Source organism: Lithobates pipiens, unplaced genomic scaffold (assembly GCF_037356315.1).
Source record: "Lithobates pipiens isolate NorthernLeopardFrog02 unplaced genomic scaffold, aLitPip1_a1.2 Scaffold_19, whole genome shotgun sequence".
Taxonomy (NCBI): Eukaryota; Metazoa; Chordata; class Amphibia; order Anura; family Ranidae; genus Lithobates; species Lithobates pipiens.
This window is the reverse complement of record NW_027507764.1, coordinates 519,266,370-519,293,961: the sequence shown is the minus strand read 5'-3', so window position 1 is coordinate 519,293,961 and position 27,592 is coordinate 519,266,370. Positions and strand designations below refer to the sequence as shown.

General features: G+C 49.5%; 10 pseudogenes; all 10 read left to right on the top strand.

The window, feature by feature from the left end:
* The first annotated feature begins 2,411 nt into the window (after positions 1 to 2,411).
* Positions 2,412 to 2,530, top strand: LOC143999989 (5S ribosomal RNA; annotated as a pseudogene).
* A 699-nt stretch (positions 2,531 to 3,229) lies between these two features.
* LOC144000125 (5S ribosomal RNA) lies at positions 3,230 to 3,348 on the top strand (annotated as a pseudogene).
* A 99-nt stretch (positions 3,349 to 3,447) lies between these two features.
* LOC143998570 (5S ribosomal RNA) lies at positions 3,448 to 3,566 on the top strand (annotated as a pseudogene).
* A 159-nt stretch (positions 3,567 to 3,725) lies between these two features.
* Positions 3,726 to 3,844, top strand: LOC143998574 (5S ribosomal RNA; annotated as a pseudogene).
* A 1,188-nt stretch (positions 3,845 to 5,032) lies between these two features.
* LOC143998486 (5S ribosomal RNA) lies at positions 5,033 to 5,151 on the top strand (annotated as a pseudogene).
* Positions 5,152 to 5,472: 321 nt separating this feature from the next.
* LOC143998947 (5S ribosomal RNA) lies at positions 5,473 to 5,591 on the top strand (annotated as a pseudogene).
* A 9,369-nt stretch (positions 5,592 to 14,960) lies between these two features.
* Positions 14,961 to 15,079, top strand: LOC143998674 (5S ribosomal RNA; annotated as a pseudogene).
* Positions 15,080 to 15,239: 160 nt separating this feature from the next.
* On the top strand, positions 15,240 to 15,358 carry LOC143998754 (5S ribosomal RNA; annotated as a pseudogene).
* A 1,191-nt stretch (positions 15,359 to 16,549) lies between these two features.
* On the top strand, positions 16,550 to 16,668 carry LOC143998757 (5S ribosomal RNA; annotated as a pseudogene).
* A 913-nt stretch (positions 16,669 to 17,581) lies between these two features.
* LOC143999067 (5S ribosomal RNA) lies at positions 17,582 to 17,700 on the top strand (annotated as a pseudogene).
* The last annotated feature ends 9,892 nt before the right edge of the window (positions 17,701 to 27,592 follow it).

Sequence of the window (27,592 nt, the reverse complement as noted above, 5' to 3'; positions counted from 1 at the left end):
GGATCTTCCTATGCGTCTATCCCCAGGGACACGCAAGAGCCTCGTCTGGTGGTTACAAACCGAGAATTTGCTGAAAGAAAAACTTTTCTTCCTCTTCCATGGAAGATTATTATGACAGATGCCAGCCTGATAGGCTGGGGAGCAGTGTTGGAGGAGACGTGCTCGAAGGGGAAATGGTCTGCGGTCGAGAACCTATTGCCCATAAATGTCTTGGAGATCCGGGCAGTTTATATGGCTCTCATAAACTGGTCTTTCAGACTACGGGGTCTCCCTGTTCGGGTTCAGTCTGACAATGCCACAGCAGTGGCCTATATCAATCACCAGGGCGGTATCAGGAGTCTGGTTGCGCAAAAAGAGGTGAATCGCATACTTGTCTGGGCAGAAAGGCATGTTCCATGCCTTTCTGCAGTCTTCATTCCAGGAGTGGAAAATTGGCAGGCGGATTTTCTGCGCCACCAGCAGTTGTGCCCAGAAGAATGGGCTCTGCACCCCGACGTGTTTTGGAACATATGTCGCAGGTGGGGTACTCCAGACGTAGATCTGTTTGCGTCCAGGTTCAACAGAAAACTGGACAAATTTGTGTCAAGGACATGAGATACACTCGCTCAGGGGTCGGATGCTCTGACAGTTCCCTGGGATCAGTACAATTTGATTTATGCCTTCCCCCCGTGCCTGCTTCTGTCAGGGTTCCTGGGAAGAGTCAAGAGGGAAACAAAGTCGGTTCTTTTGGTAGCCCCGGCTTGGCCCAGGCGACCGTGGTGCGCAGAGATCATGAAGTTGGCAGTAGGCAGGCCGTGGATCCTCCCTCTCCGGCCAGATCTGCTCTCACAGGGTCCTGCTTTACACAGTCCTGCTTTACACAGTCTGAATTTAATGGTTTGGCTGCTGAGACCCACATTCTGAGAGACCGTGGGCTTTCGGGGCCAGTCCTTTCTACTCTGGTCAATGCCAGAAAGCCGGCCTCCAGGCTTATTTACTACAAAATCTGGAGGGCATATGTTTCCTGTTGTGAACTCAGGGAGTGTCATCCTAGAAAGTATGTCATTAGCAGGATCTTGGCCTTCTTCCAGTCAGGCCTAGAAATGAATTTGGCCGTAAGCACTATCAAGGTGCATATTTCGGCCTTGTCAGTGTTTTTTCAGAAACCACTTGCATCGCATTCCCTGGTGCGGGCTTTCATCCAGGGGGCTATGCGGATAAGGCCACCAGTCAAAACTCTGGTATGCCCATAAGATCTGAATTTGGTTCTCTCAGCTTTGCAGGGGCAACCTTTTGAACCTTTGCATCAGGCTTTGTTAGTTCTTTTGACTAAAAAATTGGTTTTCTTGGTAGCCATATCCACGGCTAGAAGAGTGTCAGAACTAGCAGCTCTCTCCAGTAAAGAACCGTATCTAATTATTCATAAGGACCTGGTGGTAATGCGTCCCAACAGGTCCTTTCTGCCTAAGGTGGTTTCAGGATTCCATTTGAATCAAGATGTAAGCCTACCATCCTTTTTTCCGAACCCACAGTCCGCAGAAGAAGAATCTTTGCACACTTTGGATGTGGTAAGGGCAATCAGTATCTATCTTCAGGCAACTGCACAGATAAGGAAAACTGATTGCTTATTTATTTTGCCGGAAGGCGGCATCAAAATCCACTCTCTCAAGGTGGATTAGACAGATTATTTCTCAGGTCTATAGTGTTAAAGGGAAGATCCCTCCTTTTCAAGTGAAAGCGCACTCAACTAGGGCTGTAAGTGCTTCTTGGGCAGTGCATCACCAGGCCTCCCTGGCTCAGATCTGTAAGGCTGCAACTTGGTCATCAGTCCACACATTCACCAGATTCTATCAGGTGGATGTCAGAGGGCAAGAGGATATCGCCTTTGGGCGCAGTGTACTGCAGGCTGCAGTTTAGGTCCTCCGGTCCTTGGCGGTCTATATATTATGATCTGTGTCTCCCTCCCCTCAATCTGAGCATTGCTTTGGGACATCCCACTATGTAATGAAGCTCCTGTGTCCCGTGATGTATGATCAAGAAAATAGGATTTTTATATACAGCTTACCTGTAAAATCCTTTTCTTGAGAGTACATCACGGGACACAGGGCTCCCACCCCTCTTGGGTTTTACGTGGTTTCCTATTGCTTTGCTACAAAACTGAGGTGCCTCCCATATGGGAGGGGTTATATAGGGGAGGAATTCTCCTTAATTGGGGGTTAACCAGTGTCCAATCACCAGAGGTGCCTATATAACCCACTATGTAATGAAGCTCCTGTGTCCCGTGATGTACTCTCAAGAAAAGGATTTTACAGGTAAGCTGTATATAAAAATCCTATTTTTTATGTTGTTGGCGTTGACCTGTTTTTTTCCGCTTGTTTCCCAAAATGACCATCTTGGCGTTTGTCAAGAGGGTGAGAGTGCCCAAAGAAAGTGCCTACGGCCAAATCACCCTGAAAGTGCCCGATCTTGTCTGATCTCGGAGGCTAAGCATTGTCGGGCCTGATTAGTAACTGGATGGGAGACCGACTGGGAATACCAGGTGCCGTAGGCTTCCTTTTATGCTGTTGGCGTTGACATGTTTTTTTTTTCCGCTTGTTTCCCAAGGTGACCATCTTGGTATTTGTCAAGAGGGCTGAGAGAGCCCAAAGAAATCTCCTACGGCCACATCACCCTGAAAGCGCCCGATCTCATCTGATCTCAGAGGCTAAGCAGGGTCCAGTCTGGATAGTACCTAATTACAGGTGCCGTAGGAATGTTTTTATATTGTTGGCTTTGACCTGTTTTTTTTTCGCTTGTTTCCCAAGGTGACCATTTTAGCATCTGTCAAGAGTTTTGAGTATGTCCCGAAGCGTTCGCCTAAGGCCACATCACCCTGAAAGTGCCCGATCTCAGAGGCTAAGCAGGGTCAGGGTCAGATGGGAGACCGCCAGGGTCTATGCTGTTGGCGTTGACCTGTTTTTTTTTCACTTTTTTCCCAAGATGACCATCTTGGCATTTGTCAAGAGGGTTGAGAGTGTCTGAATAGAACACCTATGGCCACATCACCCTGAAAGCGCACAATCTCATCTGATCTCAGAGGCCTAGCAGTGTACGGCCTGGTTAATACCAGGATAGGAGAACGTCTGGGAATAACAGGTGCCGTAGGCTTCTTTTTATGTTATTGGCCTTGACCTGTTTTTTTTTTTTCACTTGTTTACCAAGGTGACCATCTTGGCATTTGTCAAGAGGGTTGAGAGTGCCCAAAGAGATCACCTACGGCCCCATCACCCTGAAAGCGCCCAATCTCGTCTGATCTCGGAGGCTAAACAGTGTCAGGCCTGGTTAGTACCTGGATGGGAGACCGCCTGGGAATACCAGGTGCCATAGGCTTCTTTTTATGTTGTTGGCTTTGACCTGTTTTTTTCGCTTGTTTCTGAAGGCGACCATCTTGGCGTTTGTCAAGAGTGTTGGGCGTGTCTTGAAGAGAATGCTTACGGCCATATCACCCTGAAAGCACCCGATCTCATCTGATTTCAGAGGCTAAGCAGTGTCAGGCCTGGTTAGTACCTGGATGGGAGACTGCCTGGGAAGACCAGGTGCCATAGAAGGATCTGGCCTGGTTAGTGTCTTGATTGGGAGATCGCCTGGGAATACCGGATGCCGTAGGCTTCGTTTTATGTTGTTGGCTTTGACCTGTTTTTTTAGCTTGTTTCCCAAGGTGAGCATCTTGGCCTTTGTCAAGAGGCTTCAGAGTGCTCAAAGAGAGTGCCTACGGCCAAATCACCCTGAGAGAGCCCAATCTCATCTGATCTTGGAGGCTAAGCAGCGATGGGCCTGGTTAGTACCTGGACGGGAGACAGCCTGGGAATACCAGATGCCGTAGGCTTCTCATTATGTTGTCGGCGTTGACCTGTTTTTTTTCCCTTTTTTCCCAAGGTGACCATCTTGCAATTTGTCAAGAGGGTTGAGAGTGCACAAAGAAATTGCTTACGGGCACAACACCCTGAAAGCACCCAATCTCGTCTGGTCTCAGAGGCTAAGCAGGGTTGGGCCTGGTTTGTACCTGGATGGGAGACCGCCTGGGTTTTCCAGATGCCACAGGCTTCTTTTTATGTTGTTGGTGTTGACCTGTTTTTTTCCGCTTGTTTCCCAAAGTGATTATCTTGGCATTTGTCAAGAGGGTAGAGAGTGCTTAAAGAGATCGCTTAGAGCAGCATCACCCTGAAAGAGCATCACCCTGAAAGCACCCTATCTCTTCTGATCTCAAGGGCTAAGAAGGGTTGGGCCTAGTTAGTACTTGAATGGGAGATGGCCTTGGAATACCAGGTGCCATATTCTTCTTTTCATGTTGTTGGCGTTGACCTGTTTTTTTTTTGCTTGTTTCCCAGGGTGACTATCTTGGCATTTTTCAAGAGGGATGAGAGTGCTCAAAGAGATTGCCTATGGGCACATCACCCTGAAAGCACCCAATCTCCTCTGATCTCAGAGGCTAGAAAGGGTCGTGCCTTGTTAATACCTGGATGGGAGACCACCTGGGAATACTAGGTGCTGTAGGCTTCTTTTTATGTTGTTGGCGTTGACTTGATTTTTTGTTTGCTTCCCAAGGTAACCATCTTGGCGTTTGTCAAGAGGGTTGAGCGTGCCTGAAAAAAATCTACTATGGCTGCATCACAATGAAAGAGCCCAATCTCATTTGATCTCAGAGGCTAAGCAGGGTTGGGACCTGGTTAGTACCTGGATGGGAGACCGCCTGGGATTTCTCAATGCCATAGGCTTTTTTTTTAAGTTGTTGCTTGATTCCCAAGGTGACCATCTTGGCGTTTGTCAAGAGTGTTGAAAGTGCCTGAAGGGATTGCCTACGGGCACATCACCCTGAAAGCACCCGATCTCATTTGATGTTGGAGGCTAAGAAGAGTCTGGCCTTGTTAGTACGTGGATGGGAGACCGCCTGGGAATACCAAGTGTCGTAGGCTTCTTTTTATATTGTTGGCGTTGACCTGTTTTTTTTTTAGCTTGTTTCCCAAGGTCACCATCTTGGTGTTTGTCAAGAGGGTTGAGAGTGCTTGAAGAGATTGCCTATGGCCACATCACTCTGAAAGCACCCAATCTTGTCTGATCTTGGAGGCTAAGAAGAGTCAGGCCTGGTTAGTACCTGGATGGGAGACCACCTGGGAATACCAGTTATTGTAGGCTTCTTTTTATGTTGTTGGCATTGATTTGTTTGTTTTTTTCCGCTTGTTTCCCAAGGTGACCATCTTGGCATTTGTCAAGAGGGTTGAGAGTGCCCAAAGAGATCGCTTACAGCAGCATCACCCTGAAAAAGCCCTATCTCTTCTCATCTCTGAGGCTAAGAAGGGTTGGGCCTAGTTAGTACCTGGATGGGAGATGGCGTTGGAATACCAGGTGCCGTATTCTTCTTTTTATGTTGTTGACATTGACCTGTCTTTTTTCGCTTGTATCTCAAGGTGACTATCTTGGCATTTGTCAAGAGGGTTGAGAGTGCCCAAAGAGATTGCATATGGGCACATAACCCTGAAAGCGCCCGATCTCCTCTGATCTCAGAGGCTAAACAGGGTTGGGCCTTGCTAGTACCTGGATTGGAGACAACCTGGGAATACTAGGTGCTGTAGGCTTCTTTTTATGTTGTTGGCGTTGACTTGTTTTTGGTTTGTTTGTTTAACAAGGTGACCATCTTGGTGTTTGTCAAGAGGGTTGAGAGTGCCTGAAGAGCTTGCCTATGGCCACATAACCCTGAAAGCACCAGATCTCGTCTGATCTCAGAGACTAAACAGGGTCGGCCCTTGTTAATACCTGGATGAGAGACCACCTGGGAATACTAGGTGCTGTAGACTAATCCATCCAGAGGGGGGGTGGGCCGTCATTCCCAATTTTCCACTTTTTCCAAAAGAGAGAGTGGGTGGAGGGGGTGAGAGATAGGGGAGGAAGGCAGAAAAGAGAAGGGGTGAAAGATCAGGAAAGGAGAAGAGGGGACGAGACACAATGGCAGCCACTGTCCAAGGGGCCAGTCAAGGAAAGCTCAGAGCACTAAGGTGATAGCAGGCGACATCCTTCCAGCGAGAATATAAAGGTATTCCAGATGTCCCAGGTTTGTTTAAAAAATTCTTGTTTACCTTGTGATGTGAGGATCAAGTCCTCCATTTTTTTTAATGTCCTCTATTTTCCTAAGCCAGCGAGTAATGAAAGGGGGGGAACATTTTTTCCAATTGAGAGGGATGCAGGATTTTGCCGCATTTATCACATGTCGTAAAATTGATTTTTTTGTACTTCTTAATGGGAATCTGTGAATGGTGCAAGAGAAAGAATGCAGCCTCTTCCGGAATGGAGAAGTCTGTGAATTTTTGTGTTATGCATCGGATCTCTGTCCAGAAGTCCACCAAGCTGGGGCAGGACCAAAAAATGTGGAGCAACGTGCCCTCTTCTTCTCCACACCTCCAGCATATGTTCGAGGAAGAGGGGAAACATTTATGCAGCTTTGATGGTGTCAAATACCACCTGGTGAGAAGTTTAAAATTTGTACACTGTGTGGTCATTGTTGTGGATGTCTTGTGACATTATGTTTTCATATAAAAACTTTTTCTGATAAAAAAAAAAAGATATGGGGGGTCCCATCTGTCGATGCGGCTGTTTCTTGCGTGAATAGAAACCTGACCTGTCCTTTGGATAATGCTCAGGTATTTAAAGATCCAACTGATAAGAAGCTGGAAACATTATTAAAAGCCTCCTTTTCCGGGGGGCGTGGCCTGAGCTGCAATGGAGTAGGACGTCTGCAGTAGGAGCTCCGCTCGTCCACACTCCTGCAACCTCCATCCTGCAACGTCCTGCCTTGGTACTGTGCCTGGACGTCCCTGCCTTCTCCCCCGCAATACTCCTGGAGCCATCCGCCCGTTCGGTCGCTGCGCGGAGCCGTTCTGGTAGGATTTCCCCGTTCGGGGACGGCCTGTAGGAAAGTCCGTGGCTTCGGCCTAGGCGCCGGAGCGGCGGCCATCTTGCTACACCCGGCGGCGGCTCTCCGGCCTCCCCAGCCCCCTAGGCTGCTCCAGAGCTGCCCCGCAGCACTCCCGGCTGCCGGATCGCCCTCGGCCGCGGGTGTGGGACCTATTTTTCGGACGGAGACCGGTGGGACAGTCCGCGGCTTCGGCCTGGTCCCTCTGCCGGCGGCCATCTTGCTACACCCGAGGCGGCCTCTACAGGCATTTATGACTGCCTGCAAACTTGCATCTCTCTGCTGTGGCCACCGATTGCTTTCTACCACCTGTGAAGTGCCCCTTTATCTTCCTGCGACTGGTGGGACAGCCTGTGGGACCGGCCTGGGCCTACGAGCAGTGGCCATCTTGCTATACTCGCTCAGGTACTGTTCCCAGTGATCTGTAACCCCCTGACCATCCTGTCCCCGGTTTATTCCCGCTGCAGCCGCTGATCCTTTTGAACACAGTCCATAACCTTAATTGCGGCACTGTACAGCTGTTGTGAGCAGGGAATTTAAGAGGTTGGCCTAATACACAGCGGCCATATTGGAACACCTCGGACCACTTCTGGACCATGTCCCCTCCTAAAAAGTCAGCCAAAGCCGCTGACAAGCTTGCCAGGTACCGCCGCCATGAGGAGGAGCACCGGGCCAGGGATGGCGCCGGAGCTCCCTCTGACGCAGACCACTCTGCGTCAGCCACTAACCAAGTCCTCGATGCCATCGCCCTGTGCCAGAGCACGCTCACCTCCAAAATTGAGGAGGTTAAAATTGATGTGTCCCTCATCCGGCAAGACCTCTCCACCCTCCGGGACCGCGTGGCGGAGACAGAGACCCGCATCAGTAGAGCTGAGGACATCATACATCCCCTGCAACACACCACTGACGAGGTACGCCGCCAGCTGCAACAGCTTAGCGCAAAACAGGACGACATGGAGAACCGCCTTCGGAGGTGCAATCTCCGCTTTATTGGCCTCCCTGAGTCGGCTGAGGGCAGCGACCCGGCGGGTTTCCTTGAAAATCTCCTGACCTCCACCTTCGGCAGAGAGGCATTTTAAGTGATGTTCGCGGTGGAGAGGGCCCATCGCATTCCTGCTCGTCCTCCTCCCCAGGGAGCCCCACCGCGCACCTTGATAGCGAAATTTCTTAATTTCCGGGACCGCGACAAAATCCTCCGCCTGACCAGAGAAAGGGGTAATATCCCTCATACCAATACGCATGTGGCAGTATTTCCAGACTTCTCCAGTGAGGTACAGCGGCAGCGCTCCAGGTTTCAGGATGTTAAACTACGCCTTCGTGTTCTACACCTCAAATACGCAATATTGTATCCTGCGAAGCTTCGCGTGGAACACGAGGGCCGAACCCTCTTTTTTGAAGATCCTGCACTGGCGTCCACCTGGATTGACCAGAGGGAACACCGAGACTGAACATGCTACCCTACCTGGGCGCCCATGACTTTTTGATTAAGCCGTTGATGGGCCCATTACAACTGACGGCCCTTTGCGGAACCTGGGGGCTAACCCGGAAATTCCTTTAACGCTAGTTCCGGCTCTTACAGCATGCTTATCGACTCCGGGCGACCTTGCCGGCATGCGCTCCCTGCCTCCTTTATACCTGCAGAGCGCCTGGGGAAGACCGTAGGCTACGCGACGTCCACACCTTTTCTACTATACTTTAAGCAATCATCCCTATGGCGGGCGGAGCTACCCCCTGCTCAGCCATGATGGTGTTACACCTTTTTGGCTCCTACTCCCCAAGCACCCTTCAGAGAAGAAGTCAGACTACGTGCCTCTAAACATTGAACCCCTGTATACCCTGATCAAGAACAAGACACAAACCTGGGCCAGACTACCTCTAGGTGTTATGGGACGCATCAGTCTGGTCAAAATGATACTTCTACCTAAGATACTTTATTTGGTGTGGCATGCACCCCTATACATACCACAAAAGTTTTTCAAAACAATCAAATCAATTCTTAATTCATTCGTATGGGGTCACAGCAGACACAAATTGTCTTGGAAAATTCTGAAGAATCCAACGATATTGGGAGGGGCTGCTCTTCCAGATTTCCAGGATTACTATCTTGCCTCCCAATTGTCCCACTTTTATCATTTTGACAAGAGCGAGCTACCAAGATACCAGACACTACTTTGCCAACGTCCGGGCGACCCGGCCCATACCCCACTTCAGTCGGTCCTTCGGGCCCCATTGTCAGGACATTCCCCCCCATCACAAAGTAGACATGCTCACACATCACCGGAGGATCTGGCGGACGGCCCTGAAAAAAAACGGGACCCCGCAGGTCCATTCCTATACACCTCTCTGGTTCAACACTCATTTGCCCGAACTGTTGTCCGTTCCAGACCCCGCGGTCTGGATACGTTATGGGATCCTATACGTGCACCAAACTATGACTAACGCTGGGCTCAAATCATTTCAAACATTAAAGGAAGAATTCTCACTCCCTAACCATGCCCTTTTGAGGTACTTACAGCTCCGACATGCTTTACAGACTCAATTCGCCGGCTCCAACCCAACCCTGACAGTCCCTCCTATAGTTGATATAATTAAAGGTGATGAGCCAACCAGGTTGATTTCCGCCCTCTACTCCACCATCCGTCTCCCAGGCACCGTGACATTGGCATATGCTGCTAAGACCCGATGGGAGGTGGATTTTGGAATAATTGAGGATGAGGAGTGGGATGAAGTCTTGGGGGATGTGAAGAGAGTTTCCCCCAAGCTGTCGGACCGCCTTACGCAGTTGTACATCATTCATAGGACATACTTGACTCCCCAGAGGATAGCACGGTTTAAACCAATGTATAAACCGGGATGCCGCTTATGCGACCACACCCCAGGCGCCTTCTTTCACCTCATATGGTCCTGTCCGGTTATCCAAACATACTGGATACAGGTGATTCGCTTTCTCCATGATCGGATGGGCTCTCCTGCTAGCCTTGACCCGAAGATGTGCCTGCTTGGTCTGTTGCCGGAGTTAGATGCTGACAAACCTCTTCGCACCTTTTTACATGAAACGCTGTTCCTGGCGAGAAAAGGGATTGCTCGTGGCTGGATGCAGGCCCTCCCCCCCACTGTCCAGTGCTGGAAGAAGGATATCAACGATACCCTTCCATATAAGAAATTGATTTATGCACATAGAGGATGTCCACTTAAATATGAGCAGATCTGGGGTAGATGGTTGGAAGATGGGGAGACATGTACCTGATTTGCTGCTATATTGCTCCCTTACCCCCCTCCCCCCTCTGCCTCTCCCTTTCTGTGTATCTTCCACCCATTGGGCCTCCTCTTATTATTTTCCCCTCCTCCTCCTTCCCCCCCCCCTTTTCAGTTACTTTTGTATTAATTTTCTCTTTTTTTTTCTCTGCTTGCTCCCCCTACCCCAGCTGATACACAATGGCTCTATAATGACTTTGCCAATGATGAGTGTTTATTTTTCTACAGCACAGATAATCTACTGTACTCATATAGGCAATACTGCCTTGGCCATGTTGGCCTATGTTACCCTCTGTACCGATGGCATGTTTGCTATGTCTGCTTTTTACCCTGTTTTCTGCTCCTTTCAATAAAGTTTGTTTTTCAATAATAAAAAAAAAAGCCTCCTTTTCCATGACTGGCGCTGTAGTGCAACCTACAGTCGCAGCTTTGGGGTTGTGTCAGTTCCTCAACGAACAGGTTAAGCAGATGCTTGGCCTCCTTCCCAGTGAGGAAGTGGAGAATTATGCAGAAATACCTCAAATTCTGTGTTTCATGATTGATGCGATTTTGGATTCTGTCCAACAAGCATCTCGTTTGTCTCTCCTGTTGGTACACATGCGAAGGGCCCTATGGCTAAAGAATTGGGCAGCTGAGCTATCATGCAGGAAGCATTTGATTGGGTTCCCGTTTAAAGGGGAATGTTTGTTTGGAGAAGAATTAGACAAATTCGTCCAAAAAATTTCAGGGGGTAAATCTACTCTCCTTCCAGTCAAAAGGAGCAAACGTCCATCATTTAGGCGTTCTCTTTCTCCCAGAGCATCAAGCTCTAAGCAGTGGCGACGGCCTTCTCAACCCCCCTCTCCAAGAAAGGCTCAAGGCCGGGCCCAGGGGCAGAAGAAATCCTGGGGGCGAAAGCCTGCCAAGCAGAGCCCGAAAGCTTCCTTGTGAAGGGGCGCCCCCGCTCGGCCAAGTGGGGGGAAGGCTCCTGCAGTTTGCAGAAGCCTGGCAGGAAGAGATCCGGGACGAGTGGGTGGTCTCTTCGGTATCTCTGGGCTACAAGCTGGAGTTTCAGGAGATTCCACCTTCTCGCTTTCTAAGGTCAAGGATCCCCAGGGACCCAGTAAAGCAAAGACCGCTATTTCTGGCCTTAGATCACTACTATCCCAGGGGGTGATAGTAGAAGTGGACCCAAAAGAACAGGGTTCAGGGTTTTACTCGAATCTCTTCACCGTTCCAAAGCCAAATGGAAGTGTCAGACCTATCCTGGATCTGAAGGATCTGAACCAGTTTTTACGCATCCGGTCCTTCCGAATACAGTCAATTTGCACTGTGGTCTCCTCCCTGTAAGGGGGAGAGTTTATGGCATCAATAGACATCAAGGATGCATATCTCCATGTGCCAATTTTTCCCGCACACCAAAAGTATCTAAGGTTCGCGGTAGAGCGGCGCCATTTTCAAATTGTGGCCTTGCCGTTCGGGATAGCTACGGCCCCTCGAGTCTTCACAAAGATTCTGGACCCTCTCTTGGTAAACCTAAGAGCTCAGGGTATAGCCATCATGGCTTATCTAGACGATTTGCTTCTCATAGAGAAAACAGTAGCGCTCCTGAACCACAGTGTTACCAGAACGCTAGAACACCTGGAACGCCTAGGTTGGATTATAAACCTAGAAAAGTCGTCCCTACAGCCTGCTACCAGGTTGGAATACCTGGGTATGGTTATCGACACTGCTCAGGGCAAGGTGTTTCTACCAAGGCCAAAAGCCTTGGCCATTGGGGATCTGGTGCGCCTAATTCTGGGCAGAAGATCTTCCCCCATTCGGTTGTGCATGAGACTGTTATGCCCTGTACACACGACCGGACTTTTCAACATCCAAAGTCTGACGGAATGATTCCGGCAGACTATTCGATCGTGTGGGGGCTGCAACGGACTTTTGATTCGCAAAAGTCTGACAGACTTTAGAAATGGAACATGCTTCAAATTCTTCCGACAGAACTCTGCCGGACCCAGTTCCTACCGAGAAATTCGCTCGTGTGTATGCTATTTCGACGGACTAAAACCGACGCTAGTGCAGCTATTGGCTACTGGCTATGAACTTCCTTATTCGAGTCGAGTCGTACGTCATCACGTTCGAATCCATCGGAGTTTGGTGTGATTGTGTGTGGCCAAGTCCGCTCATTCGGAAAGTCCGTCAGAACTCTGCCGGAACTCCGTCAGAACTCCTTTGAAAGTCTGTCGGACATAAGTCTGGTCGTGTGTACGCAGCTTTAGGGAAAATGGTCGCCTCCTTCGAAACCGTTCCATTCGCCCAGTTCCACTCAAGGCCTCTGCAAAGATGCATCCTTGCCGCTTGGAACAGGAAGCCCCAGTCCTTGGATCTTCCTATGCGTCTATCCCCAGGGACACGCAAGAGCCTCGTCTGGTGGTTACAAACCGAGAATTTGCTGAAAGGCAAAACTTTTCTTCCTCTTCCATGGAAGATTATTATGACAAATGGCAGCCTGACAGGCTGGGGAGCAGTGTTGGAGGAGACATGCTCGCAGTGGAAATGGTCTGCGATCGAGAAGCTATTGCCCATAAATGTCTTGGAGATCCGGGCAGTTTATATGGCTCTCATAAACTGGTCTTTCAGACTACGGGGTCTCCCTGTTCGGGTTCAGTCCGACAATGCCACAGCAGTGGCCAATATCAATCACCAGGGCAGTACCAGGAGTCTGGTTGCGCAAAAAGAGGTGAATCGCATACTTGTCTCGGCAGAAAGGCATGTTCCATGCCTTTCTGCAGACTTCATTCCAGGAGTGGAAAATTGGCAGGCAGATTTTCTGTGCTGCCAGCAGTTGTGCCCAGGAGAATGGGCTCTGCACCCCGACGTGTTTTGGAACATATGTCGCAGGTGGGGTACTCCAGACGTAGATCTGTTTGCATCCAGGTTCAACAGAAAACTGGACAAATTTGTGTCAAGGACAAGAGATACACTCGCTCAGGGGTCGGATACTCTGACAGTTCCCTGGGATCAGTACAATTTGATTCATGCCTTCCCCCCGTGCCCGCTTCTGTCGCGGTTCCTGGGAAGAGTCAAGAGGGAAACAAAGTCGCTTCTTTTGGTAGCCCTGGCTTGGCCCAGGCGACCGTGGTATGCAGAGATCATGAAGTTGGCAGTAGGCAGGCCGTGGATCCTCCCTCTCCGGCCAGATCTGCTCTCACAGGGTCCAATTTACCATCCTGCTTTACACAGTCTGAATTTGACGGTTTGGCTGCTGAGACCCACATTCTGATAGGCCGTGGGCTTTCGGGGCCAGTCCTTTCTACTCTGGTCAATGCCAGAAAGCCAGCCTCCAGGCTTATTTACTACAAAATCTGGAGGGCATATGTTTCCTGTTGTGAACTCAGGGAATGTCATCCTAGAAAGTATGTCATTAGCAAGATTTTGGCCTTCCTCCAGTCAGGCCTAGAAATGAATTTGGCCGTAAGCACTATCAAGGTGCATATTTCGGCCTTGTCAGTGTTTTTTCAGAAACCACTTGCATCGCATTCCCTGGTGCGGGCTTTCATCCAGGGGGCTATGCGGATAAGGCCGCCAGTCAAACCTCCGGTATGTCCATGGGATCTGAATTTGGTTCTCTCAGCTTTGCAGGGGCAACCTTTTGAACCTTTGCAACAGGCTTCGTTAGTTCTTTTGACTAAAAAATTGGTTTTCTTGGTAGCCATATCCACGGCTAGAAGAGTGTCAGAACTAGCAGCTCTCTCCAGTAAAGAACCGTATCTAATTATTCATAAGGACCTGGTGGTAATGCGTCCCAACAGTTCCTTTCTGCCTAAGGTGGTTTCAGGATTCCATTTGAATCAAGATGTAAGCCTACCATCCTTTTTTCCGGACCCACAGTCCGCAGAAGAAGAATCTTTGCATACTTTGGATGTGGTAAGGGCAATCAGTATCTATCTTCAGGCAACTGCTCAGATAAGGAAAACTGATTGCTTATTTATTTTGCCGGAAGGCCCTAGGAAGGGTCAGGTGGCATCAAAATTCACTCTCTCAAGGTGGATTAGACAGATTATTTCTCAGGCCTATAGTGTTAAAGGGAAGATCCCTCCTTTTCAAGTGAAAGCGCACTCAACTAGGGCTGTAAGTGCTTCTTGGGCAGTGCATCACCAGGCCTCCCTGGCTCAGATCTGTAAGGCTGCAACTTGGTCATCAGTCCACACATTCACCAGATTCTATCAGGTGGATGTCAGAGGGCAAGAGGATATCGCCTTTGGGCGCAGTGTACTGCAGGCTGCAGTTTAGGTCCTCCGGTCCTTGGCGGTCTATATATTATGATCTGTGTCTCCCTCCCCTCAATCTGAGCATTGCTTTGGGTCATCCCACTATGTAATGAAGCTCCTGTGTCCCGTGATGTATGATCAAGAAAATAGGATTTTTATATACAGCTTACCTGTAAAATCCTTTTCTTGAGAGTACATCACGGGACACAGGGCTCCCACCCCTCTTGGGTTTTACGTGGTTTCCTATTGCTTTGCTACAAAACTGAGGTGCCTCCCATATGGGAGGGGTTATATAGGGGAGGAATTCTCCTTAATTGGGGGTTAACCAGTGTCCAATCACCAGATGTGCCTATATAACCCACTATGTAATGAAGCTCCTGTGTCCCGTGATGTACTCTCAAGAAAAGGATTTTACAGGTAAGCTGTATATAAAAATCCTATTTTTTATGTTGTTGGCTTTGACCTTTTTTTTTCCGCTTGTTTCTCAAGGCAACCATCTTGGCGTTTGTCAAGAGGGTTGGGCGTGTCTTGAAGAGAACGCTTATGGCCACATCACCCTGAAAGCACCCGATCTCGTCTGATTTCAGAGGCTAAGCAGTGTCAGGCCTGGTTAGTACCTGGATGGGAGACTGCCTGGGAAGACCAGGTGCCATAGAAGGATCTGGCCTGGTTAGTGTCTTGATTGAGAGATCGCCTTGGAATACCGGATGCCGTAGGCTTCTTTTTATGTTGTTGGCTTTGACCTGTTTTTTTTAGCTTGTTTCCCAAGGTGAGCATCTTGGCCTTTGTCAAGAGGCTTCAGAGTGCCCAAAGAGAGTGACTACAGCCAAATCACCCTGAGAGAGCCCAATCTCATCTGATCTCGGAGGCTAAGCAGCGATGGGCCTGGTTAGTACCTGGATGGGAGACAGCCTGGGAATACCAGGTGCCGTAGGCTTCTCATTATGTTGTCGGCGTTGACCTGATTTTTTTCCCTTTTATCCCAAGGTGACCATCTTGCCACTTGTCAAGAGGGTTGAGAGTGCACAAAGAAATTGCCTACGGGCACAACACCCTGAAAGCGCCCAATCTCGTCTGGTCTCAGAGGCTAAGCAGGGTTGGGCCTGATTTGTACCTGGATGGGAGACCACCTGGGTTTTCCAGATGCCGCAGGCTTCTTTTTATGTTGTTGGTGTTGACCTGTTTTTTTTCGCTTGTTTCCCAAAGTGATCATCTTGGCATTTGTCAAGAGGGTTGAGAGCGCCTAAAGAGATCGCTTACAGCAGCATCACCCTGAAAGCACCCTATCTCTTCTGATCTTGGAGGCTAAGAAGGGTTGGGCCTAGTTAGTACTTGAATGGGAGACGGCCTTGGAATACCAGGTGCCGTATTCTTCATTTCATGTTGTTGGCGTTGACCTGTTTTTTTTCGCTTGTTTCCCAGGGTGACTAACTTGGCATTTTTCAAGAGGGATGAGAGTGCCCAAAGAGATTGCCTATGGGCACATCACCCTGAAAGCACCCAATCTCCTCTGATCTCAGAGGCTAGAAAGGGTCGCGCTTGGTAATACCTGGATGGGAGACCGCCTGGGAAAACTAGGTGCTGTAGGCTTCTTTTTATGTTGTTGGCGTTGACTTGATTTTTTGTTTGCTTCCCAAGGTGACCATCTTGGCGTTTGTCAAGAGGGTTGAGCGTGCCTGAAAAAATCTACTATGGCCGCATCACCCTGAAAGAGCCCAATCTCATTTGATCTCAGAGGCTAAGCAGGGTTGGGACCTGGTTAGTATCTGGATGGGAGACCGCCTGGGATTTCTCAATGGCATAGGCTTTTTTTTTTAAGTTGTTGGCATTGACTTAGTTTTTTTTTGCTTGTTTCCCAAGGTGACCATCTTGGCGTTTGTCAAGAGGGTTGAAAGTGCCTGAAGGGATTGCCTACAGGCACATCACCCTGAAAGCACCTGATCTCATTTAATGTTGGAGGCTAAGAAGAGTCGGGCCTTGTTAGTACGTGGATGGGAGACCGCCTGGGAATACCAGGTGTCGTAGGCTTCTTTTTATGTTGTTGGCATTGACCTGTTTTTTTTTAGCTTGTTTCCCAAGGTCACCATCTTGGTGTTTGTCAAGAGGGTTGAGAGTGCCTGAAGAGATTGCCTATGGCCACATCACTCTGAAAGCACCCAATCTTGTCTGATCTTGGAGGCTAAGAAGAGTCAGGCCTGGTTAGTACCTGGATGGGAGACCACCTGGGAATACCAGTTATTGTAAGCTTCTTTTTATGTTGTTGGCGTTGATTAGTTTTTTTTTCCGCTTGTTTCCCAAGGTGACCATCTTGGCATTTGTCAAGAGGGTTGAGAGTGCCCAAAGAGATCGCTTACAGCAGCATCACCCTGAAAGAGCCCTATCTCTTCTCATCTCTGAGGCTAAGAAGGGTTGGGCCTAGTTAGTACCTGGATGGGAGATGGCGTTGGAATACCAGGTGCCGTATTCTTCTTTTTATGTTGTTGACATTGACCTGTCTTTTTTCGCAAGGTTGGGCCTTGCTAGTACCTGGATTGGAGACCACCTGGAAATACTAGGTGCTGTAGGCTTCTTTTTATGTTGTTGGCGTTGACTTGTTTTTGTTTTGTTTGTTTACCAAGGTGACCATCTTGGTGTTTGTCAAGAGGGTTGAGAGTCCAGCTTACCTATAGCCACATAACCCTGAAAGCACCAGATCTCGTCTGATCTCAGAGACTTAACAGGGTCTCGTCTGATCTCAGAGACTAAACAGGGTCGGGCCTTGTCTGATCTCAGAGACTAAACAGGGTCGGGCCTTGTTAATACCTGGATGGGAGACCACCTGGGAATACTAGGTGCTGTAGACTTCTTCTTATGTTGTTGGCGTTAACTTGTTTTTTTTTGTTTGTTTCCCAAAGTGACCATCTTGGCGTTAGTCAAGAGGGTTGAGAGTGCCTGAAGAAATCTCCTACGGCCACATCACCCTGAAAGAGCCCAATCTCATCTGATCTCAGAGGCTAAGCAGGGTTGGGACCAGTTTAATCCCTGGATGGGAGACCGCCTGGGATTTCCAGATGCCGTAGGCTTCTTGTTATGTTGTTGCCGTTGACCTATTTTTTTCCTCTTGTTCCCAAGGTGACCATCTTGGCATTTGTCAAGAGAGTTTAGAGTGCCTGAAGATATTGGCTACGGCCACATCACCCTGAATCTGTTCCATCTCATCTGATCTTGGAGGCTAAGCAGGGTCGGGCCTGGTTAATGCCTGGATGGGAGACCGCCTGGGAATACCAGGTGTCGTAGGCTTCGTTTTTTTTTTCTCCAAACAGGGGAAGACGGTCCCCCGAGTACATAATGCAACAGAGAAATACAGAGCAAAAAGCAGCTGAACAATACTTGATACAGTTATATTTCGCAAATGTGAGTCTGGCTTCCATCAATCATAATGATTCAAGGCACGGATAAAGTACAAGAATTTTTGTGTTATGCATCGGATCTCTGTCCAGAAGTCCACCAAGCTGGGGCAGGACCAAAAAATGTGGAGCAACGTGCCCTCTTCTTCTCCACACCTCCAGCATATGTTCGAGGAAGAGGGGAATTATTTATGCAGCTTTGATGGTGTCAAATACCACCTGGTGAGAAGTTTAAAATTTGTCTCCTGTATCTTCGTGCACAGCGAGGTTTTGAGAGCCAAAGTGATAATGCGTTGTCTCTGTGCTGGGGAAAACGAGCAATTAAGGTCCTTTTCCCAGTTGGACAGACAGGTTAAGTGTGGGTGATCTGTTTGAGAGAGAATGTGGACCAAAGGGCCTTCGCTCCTGCATAGAGTCTCAAACTCCGTCTGAGGGTGGGCGAAAGTTTGAGTATTGGGGATGGAATGGAGAAAATGATGTTGTTGCGCCGCTCTCCAAAACGGCAGTTGGAAAAGCCCTGTCGGATCTGTTAGGGTTGAGAAAGAAGGCCATTTTCCATCAATGACGAATTTAGACGCATGGTCTAGGTTGGAATTTCTAAGTGGGTCCCCGGTTCAAAGTTCGGATGGTCACGTATAGGGAATAGGGGGGAAGTCAAAGACGTGAGTGTGTTTTGGGTAGCGATCAGGTGACTGACTTTCAATGAAGCCCCTATAGTGGGATGTGACGTCAATTCTGTGGGTAAATCCTTATAGCACCACATGGCGCTTCTTAGAGGAATTCGGGAGTGAGATTGTCCTAGTTGCACCCAGAGCTTAGAAAGTTTGTTTCCATTCCAGTCCAATACACGCCCCAGATGGGAGGCCAGGTAGTAGCATCGCAAGTCAGGGAGAACCAACCCTCCCTGTTGTTTAGACAATGTCAGCTGTGACCACTTAAGTCTGGGATTTTTGTGGGCCCAGTTAAATTGAGTGAGCAGGGATTAAGCTTGCTTAAAAAACGGGACTGGACTTTGGATCAGGAGAGCTTGGAAAAGATAGGTACATTTAGGGAGTATGTTCATTTTAATGAGATTGCATCTCCTGAACCAGGAATGGAGGCCAGAATGCCACCCGTGAAGCAAACTGCAGATCTTAGTGACAAGGGGTGGGGGGAAGATCAACATAAACGTACGCGCGATGTCCGGTGGAATGTAAGTACCTAAGTACTTAAGGGCTGTATGGGTCCATTTAAATCGAAAATTGGACTGCAAGTCTAGTAACGTTTGCGGGGGGACTGCGACCCCCATGGCCTCTGATTTCAAGAAGTACCCCCTATATCTGGAATTCCCGAAGGAGATATGGCAAGGAAACTCTGGGATTCTTCAACGAGAACAGCATGTCATCCACGTAGGCAGATATCTTGCACTCAATAGTACCCATTTGGAGTCCCGTTATGTCTGAGTTTTGTCGAATTGTGGAGAGAAAGGGTTCCAATGACAGTGCGAATAATAGGGGCGACAGGTGGCAACCCTGTCTGGTCACATTCCCGATGTCAACGGGAGATGAGAGCACCCCATTCGCTTTTAGTTGAGCTGAAGGGCGTGAGTATATCTTACTTATCCATGCCAGCATCCGTTCACTCAGACCTATATGGCGAAGGATCGAGAACATGAATGTCCTTTTGACCCGATCAAAAGCCTTCTCGGCATCAGTACTCACGAAAAGACAAGGGGTCCCAGATGACTTTGCTTTATGGACCAGGGTAAGCACCTTAATGGTGTTGTCCCTATCTTCCCTGGTGGGAATAAAACCTAACTGGTCAATATGTATAAGGGACTGCAAGTGCTGTGCCAATCACATGGCGAGGATTTTAGAGAATCGTTTTAGGACCGAATTTAGGAGGGAAATGGGTCTGTAGCTCCCACATAGGCCCGGGTCTTTGCCCTCCTTAGGTATCAACGAGATGTGGGCTCTAAGGGTATCCTCAGGAAAATCCCCATTCGAACTCAGAGTATTAAATAAATTCACCAAGCGCGGGCCAAGAATAGGGAGGAAGGTCTCATAGTATTGTGCGGTATATCCGTCAGGGCCCGGAGCCTTACCCACCTTCGGAGGTCCCACGGCCATCTGGACTTCTTCCAGTGTGATCGGGTCCTCCAAGTACTCCCGTGATTCCAATGAGAGGGTTGGTAGACCAGAACCGGTTACATATCTGTCTATATTGTCCTGTCCGGACCCTGAATCGGGCAGGTTGTAGAGATCAGAGTAACATTTTTCAAAGACTTTGGCTATTTGGGTTGGGGTAGAGGCCCTCTGGCCATTCTCATCTATCAACTGTGGTATGTAAGAGGCAGATTTCAACTCATTTACCGACCTGGCTAAGATTTTTCCGCATTTGTCCCCTGACTCCTACGTCAGTTTACGACAAAACTGGAGTGCCGCTTTCGCTTTATAATGGAGTAGGTCAGTAATCTGGGTACGGAGTGTCCCCAATTCAATCTCTAAGGTCCGTGACGGGGCATGTTTATGTTTCGCTTCCACAGAGGCAAGTTCACAAAACAGATTAGCAAGCTGTTCCTTCCGTGTTCGTTTGATGCGCGCCCCGTGCCTGATAAATACCCTGCTGAGTACTGACTTGTGAGCCTCCCAAATTATCTCCGGGTCGCAGTCCTGCGTTTAGTTTTCTTGGAAATAAAGTTCAAATTCCCTGGTCACATCTGCTAAAACTTCCGGTATCTGGAGGAGGCTCTCATTAAGGTGCCAGAATAGAGACCTAGGTGAGGGGTTCCTAGAGAGGGTGTAGGTAAGGGCTACAGGAGCGTGGTCGGACCTAGTAATATGGCCGATGGAAGAAGAGCTCACCAAGTGCAGTTGGTCATGTGGAATCAAGAAGAAGTCTATCCTCAAGTATGATTTGTGAGGGGAAGAGCAAAAAGAGTAGTCCCTTTATCTGGAGTGTTGCAGACACCAGACATCAACTAATTGGTCATTCAGTAAACACTTAGTAATCCGCTTTCTAGAGGAAATGAGGAGCGAGGAGCAAGAGGCAGAAGTGTCAACCAATGGCGAAAGGGGACATTAAAATCCCAACCTAATATCAACTGGCCCTCCCGAAAGTCACATAATCTGTGCAGGGTAGTTCTGAGGAATGTGTCTTGGTGATCATTGGGAGCGTACACAGTGGCAAATGTAAAAAGGAGCTCTCCAATGTGGCCCCTAAGAAAAAGATTTCGGCCCCCAGGGTCCACCAGAGAATCCTGGAGAACCGAGGGGAGTCTGCTAGAGATCAGAATGGAGATTCCCTTGGTCTTAGAGGAGGGGTTAGTAGAGTGGTAGACCTTAGCGAAGGATCTTGACCATAGAAAGGGGAGGCTAGTATTTTTAAAATGTGTTTCTTGTATAAAGGCCACATCAGTACAGGAAGTCTTCAGTTCTCACAGGAGGATCCACCGTTTTTTCAGAGGAGTTCAGTCCCTTAACGTTTAGAGAGGTGACCTTGACGGAGTCTGCCATCGCTCCTCGGGGAGGGGAAGGGGGACGTCCGAGAAAAGCAAAGAAAGTTTAACCAAGGTAGGTATTGGGTAGGTAATGGATGGCGGGAACTAAGGGGGAGAAAGGAAGGGCAAATGGAAGGAAAGGTAAGGGGAAAAAGAGGCCGGGCACCTCAACCCCAGGGGGAGAGGGAAATTAAGGGTTGTCCGCACTCAACAGTACAGGAATTGTATACTAAAACAGCACAATTATGCTATAGCGCTTACCAGATGTACACTGGGTTTAAAGCGCCGTCCTACTTGGGTTGGTGGGTAGACAGGTCGGAGAGGGAGCCCCCGGATCCCTGTCCCCCCAGTCCGGGCAGTGGTAAATGTCACGTCTGATACCGGTATGCAAATAAAAGACAATCAGTAACATCATAGAACCAAAAAACAATAGTATAATCAAAACAGAGGTAGAGCATAGAACTGTCAGCACTGAGGGGTCTCCTCAGCTCGCCCTAAACATAGGCATGCACGAGGGAGCCCGTCACAACAGAAAAGGCATCACAGAATGGGATCCACCACCCCCCGTCCCATACCCCAAAAGTACATGCAGCCCCCGAACAAATGCATTTCTCCCTTTGGCAGATTGTCCTCTCCTTACCCCCTCTCCTCCTTCCACGCCCCGGGGGAAAAGGGGGAGGGAAGGGGGGAAAAGAGGGGGGAAAGGGGGGAAAGGGGAGGGAAAGGGGGGAGGGAAGGGGGGAGGAAAGGGAAGGAGGTAAGGGAGGTAAGGGGGGAGGGAAGGGGGGGCAGCAAGGGAGAGGGGACAAACATGTGGAAATGTCAAGTCCTTTAGTGCACTCACACCAGCAACCACCCGAACCCCATAAGTTTCAACTCCTCCCCTCCATGGTCACCACATGAAGATGAAAGAGGAGCAGCCCTGGTCGGTGCATGGAGAATCCGGCAGGCAAGGGGCTGGGGCCGACATCCCTCCATCCAACGGGAGACTTCACCCGAGCAGCAGTTCTGGGGCCCGCCAATTAGTGTCTCTCCTGCATCGCCATCGGGGGCTGTGTAGAGCATCCAGAGGGAGGCTGGGACCGCCCAAACAGTAAGGGGTAAATCCTCCAGGGGGGTCCAGAGTCAAACTGGAGGGAAGCAGTGTCTCGTACCAATAGGCTCAATAAATAAGTCATCCAGGGTGTCCCCGAAAGCTGCAGAAGGCAATGTCGGCAAAGAGTAGGTGGGGGCCAGAGGGTGGGGGACGAGGGGCGCAACCAGGGAGAGGGGAGACATATGCGGGAATGTCAAGCCCTTCCAGTACAGCGCACTAGGTATCACTCAGACCCCCCAAAGTGCAACTCCCCCCTCTAAGGTCAAGACTCCAGAAGGGAAGATGAGCCGCCCTGGTCTGTACATGAAAGAACCTGCTGCCAAGGAGTTGGGGCCATCATCCCTTCCTCCAATGGGAGATGCTACCGGCATGACAGCTGGATAGCGGTGTCTTTTACAAGTGTAAAGGCTGACCGCAGGGTAAGCCTGTATTTGTAGGAGGAGTCAGGCTGCATAAAGCCTGCCCTCCTCTGCCTCCTTCTCGTTGGACGTCGGCTCTCGTGTGGCTGACGTCACTCTGGCGCTCATGGACGGGGTGCTTTTGGCCCCGCCAGCTCCGTTTGTGGGCATCTGTGGGTGGGGGGGGCAGCGTCTGTCTGCACGGGGAGCCTTCCTCCCGCCCACCTCCTTCTCCGGCTGCTTCTGCTGGAGGGGAGGGGGGTGGGGGTTTTCTGTCTCAGGCTCCCCCTTGTCGCCCTCCCGCCTCCTTCTCCCGCTGTACCAGCCACAGGCTTCCCCCGTGTGGTGCTGGGGGGGGCGCGCTTCACCCGCCGGCGGCTGTCTGCATGGGGGAGGCTTTCTCCCGCTCCCGCCTCAGCGGGAGGGAGGTTTTCTCTCCCAGGCTTCCCCTGTGATTCTGCCATGAACGTTTGTCCACTGGGGGGCTTGCACCCGCCGATTCTCCTGGCGGGGGGGGAGGGGAGGTTTTTGGCCACGCTGGCTCCCCTCCCCCCCTCACGTGCAGAGCGCCCGCCATTTCTCCTGGGGGGGAGGGGGAGGTGATCGGCCGCCGCCGGCTCCCCCTCCCCCCCCACTCACGTGCAGAGCGCCTGCCGGTTTTCCTGGAAAGGGGGAGGTGAGCGGTCTTCGCCGGCCCCCCTTCCCCCCCTCACGTGTGCAGAGTACAGGCCGGTTTCTCCTGGTGAGGGGGAGGTGTTCGGCCGCCGCCACCGGCTCCCCTCTCCCCTCACATGTGTTCCAGCCTGGCGGGGGTTGGAAGCAAGTTTGTGCTTGTTCCGCCGGGGGGAGCATGCTTCGCCTGGAGAGGGGGGGGTTTGTCTGCGGGGTTGCCACTTCTCCTGCCTGCCCCCTTCTCCCGGTGTTCTGCCGGGGGAGGGGGTTGTCTGCCGGTCGGTTGCCACAGGGGAGCCTTCTCCCGCCCGCCTCCCTCTGGCTGCCGGGCCGTGGGGGGGAGGGTGACAGCTCTTATGCTCCTATCATGAATATTAGCCAATATGACAGGTAATAAATTGGTGCAGATTGTATAAAACAGGCCTTCTCCCGCCCGCCTCCCTCTGGCTGAACTCCACGTGGCGTGCACCCCCCCCCCGGCCTGAGCTCCACGTGGCATGCACCCCCCCGCCTGAGCTCCACATGGCGTGCCCACCCCCCCGCCTGAGCTCCACATGGCGTGCCCACCCCCCTGCCTGAGCTCCATGTGGCGTGCCCCCCCCGCCTGAGCTCCATGTGGCGTGCCCCCCCCCGCCTGAGCTCCATGTGGCGTGCCCCCCCCGCCTGAGCTCCACGTGGCGTGCCCCCCCCCCCCGCCTGAGCTCCACGTGGCGTGCCCCCCCGCTTGAGCTCCATGTGGCGTGCCCCCCCCCCGCCTGAGCTCCACGTGGCGTTCTGGTGCATTAATATTCTCGTACATTAATATTCTCATGCCATTCATGTTCTCGTGCTATTCGCGGTTTTCTCATGCAGGTTTACGTTCTGGTGCATTTTATAGTTTTCCCATGCGATTCGGTCCCATGCGTTTCCGGTCTCAGGCCATTCACGTTTTCATAGCGGTCACGTTCTTAAAGCAGTTACGTTGTCATGCAATTGCATCTTCTTGCAGTTGCGTTTTTCATGCATTTGCGTTTTCATGCATTTGCATCTTCGAGCAGTTGCGTTTCTCGAGCAGTTGCGTTTTCTCGAGGAGTTGCGTTTTCTCGAGCAGTTGCGTTTTCTCGAGCAGTTGCGTTTCTCAGGCAGTTGCGTTTTCATGCAGTTGCGTTTTCATGCAGTTGCGTTTCTCAGGCAGTTGCGTTTCTCAGGCAGTTGCATCTTCTTGCAGTTGCGTTTTCTCAGGCAGTTGCGTTTCTCAGGCAGTTGCATCTTCAGGCATTTGCGTTTCTTGCATTTGCGTTTCTTGCATTTGCGTTTTCATGCAGTTATGTTTTTGTTTCGTTTTACGTTTTCATGCAGTTATGTTCTCGTTCGTTTACATTCTTATGCAGTTATGTTCTCGTTTCGTTCTCATTCGGTTTGACGTTCTCATGCTTGTTGGTTTCAAGCACGTTGCTTACGGTTCTTATGCAATTTTGTTTTTCATGCGATTTGGGTCTCTCATGTGATTTACTTTTCTTATGAAGTTGTTGTTTCTCATACAATTGATGGTTTTCCATGCAATTTTACGGTTTCTCATGCAATTGCGTTTCTCGTGCGTTTCGCAGGCAGTTGGCGGTTTTTAAACGATGTACAGTTCTTACGCATTTATGGTTCTCATGAATTTATGGTTCTCAGGCATGTTAAATATCTCATGCAATTTACGTATCAGATGTAATTTACGTGTCTCACGCAACTTCTTGCGTTTCCCATGTTTCTGACTTTTCCCCATGTTTTATAGCGTTTTCTGACGTATTCCCGTGGTACAGTTGACGGTTCATGCAACTACGGTTTCTCGTGCTTTTTTATGGTTTCTCTCGCTTTCCAGGTTTTTCTCTCGCTTTCCAGGTTTTCTCTCACTTTAAAGGTTTTCTCTCGCTTTCCAGGTTTCTCTATCGCGTTTCCAGCGTTATGCGTTTTGCGTTTCATGCGTTTTGCATTTCATGTTTTGCGTTCTCATGCAGTTATGTCCTCGTTTCATTTTACGTTCTCATGCTCTCATGTCTTGTTTCGTTTTACGTTCTCATGCACTCATGTCCTTGTTTCGTTTTACGTTCTCATGCACTCATGTCCTCGTTTCGTTTTGCGTTCTCATGCACTCATGTCCTCGTTTCGTTTTACGTTCTCATGCACTCATGTCCTCGTTTCGTTTTACGTTCTCATGCATTCATGTTCTCGTTTCGTTTTAACGTTCTCATACACTCATGTTCTCGTTTCGGTTACATTGGTGTTTCATGAAGTTACGGTTCTTACGCAATTTTGTTTTTCATGCGATTTAGGTCTCTCATGTGATTTACATATGAAGTTGGTATTTCTCATACATTTGATGGATTTCCATGCAATTTTACGGTTTCTCATACAATTGCGTTCTCGTGTGTTTTTGCTGGCAGTTGACGGTTTTTGAACGACTTACAGTTCTTACGCTTTTATGGTTCTCATGAATTTATGGTTATCAGGTTTTTACGTTTCTCATGCAATTCACGTATCGGATGTAATGTTCGTGGCTGTTATTTACGTGATGCAACTTCTTGTGTTTCCCTTGTTTCTGACGTTTCCCCATGTTTTTCTAGCATTTTCTGACGTATTTCCATGGTTTTTGACGTATTCACATGTTTCCTTACGTGTTGTCCTGTGTTTTCTTCCGTATTTCCCATGTGCCGCACGTTTCATGTCTTATGCCTTTCATGTCATTACCCTTGTGTAATTTCATGATTCTCAGGCTTTTTTACGTTCCTCATGCTTGTTAGTGTCGGATGTATTGTACGTGTCTGATGCTATTTACGTGTTTCATGCATCTTCTCGCGTTTCCCATGTTTCTTTTGTTTCTCGTGTTTTCTTGCCTTTTCTCGTGTTTCTTACATATTCCTATATGCCGCACGTTTCGTGTCTTATGCTTTTCTTTTCTCTTGTGTACCCCCCAGGGTTTCTCTCTTGTGTTTTTCATCGATTTGCATTTCTTGTGCAACCTGCATTTCCTAGGCAGGTCGTGTTTTCTAGCAACCGCGGTTCTTAAGCCGCTCACGGTGATCAGTTCACGCTACTCATGTTTTCGTTCAGTCACGTTTCCTTATCACAGGTTTCGTTCTTGTCGCAGGTATTTTTTGTCTGATCACGATTCTCTCGCTAGTTGTGTTCCTGATCAGTTGGGTGCCATTCCTCACTATTTATTTTAATTTCCTAGCTGCGTCCGGCCAGGAGTTGCCCTGGGGTATGGAAAGTTTGGTTAGTCAGTTTTCACTGATCCACAGTTTCTACTGGCTCAGGGACTTTTGTGGATCACGGGGCCCGGGCCAGTATCTGTAGGCTCGGGTCTCAGAAGATGGTTCCAGTTACGCACTTTCTTTTTAGTTCCAGTTGTGGTAGATTGGTTTCCATTTGGTTGGCACTGCAGCCTTGATCATTGGGTTTTGTTTTAAATTCCAGGAAGGCCCGTGACACTGCTTGGCATGTTTCCAGGTTAGGTTTCCAGTCCTGATGGTGAAACATCTAGTTCCTTTTTGCTTTTCTGTTTGGTTTTAGTTTCCTTTTTTTGCCTCCTCCAGCTGGTATCAGCCTTCAGCACTTTCCGGGCGTATCCAGTTAAGTCCCAGTATTTCATGATGAATGATCTGTCAGGTGGTTTTATTTTCTGCTTTTCCGTTTTAATCCATCCAGGTCTCCAGCGGTGGGGACTCCCTGCTGTGCTTAGCTGACTTTCCATTGTGGGTTTCATTTTAAGACGTTCACGTACTCTCAGGTTTATCTTGCGTTGGTCGCTGGGTTGGGCTCAAGGGGGTGCTATAGCTGGCCTTGTGGTTTCTGAAGCTAGGGGAGGGGCTACTGCCTTTCTTAGCGTTTCCTTCTCTGCGGCAAAGGCATAACTCATTTGCCGCCACTCCAGGTTTGACGTTATTCACTGGGTCATCTGGTTGTTGAGCTTTCTTCCTACTGTGTTATTTTTTGCCCCCTTTTAGGCATACTGACCACGTGACCTTTGGCACACTTCAGGTCTTTGTTTCCTTGTTGCTCTTTGTTCCTTTCCTCACCATCCACAGAGTGACTCTGAGTACAAGTGTAAAGGCTGACCGCAGGGTAAGCCTGTATTTGTAGGAGTCAGGCTGCATAAAGCCTGCCCTCCTCTGCC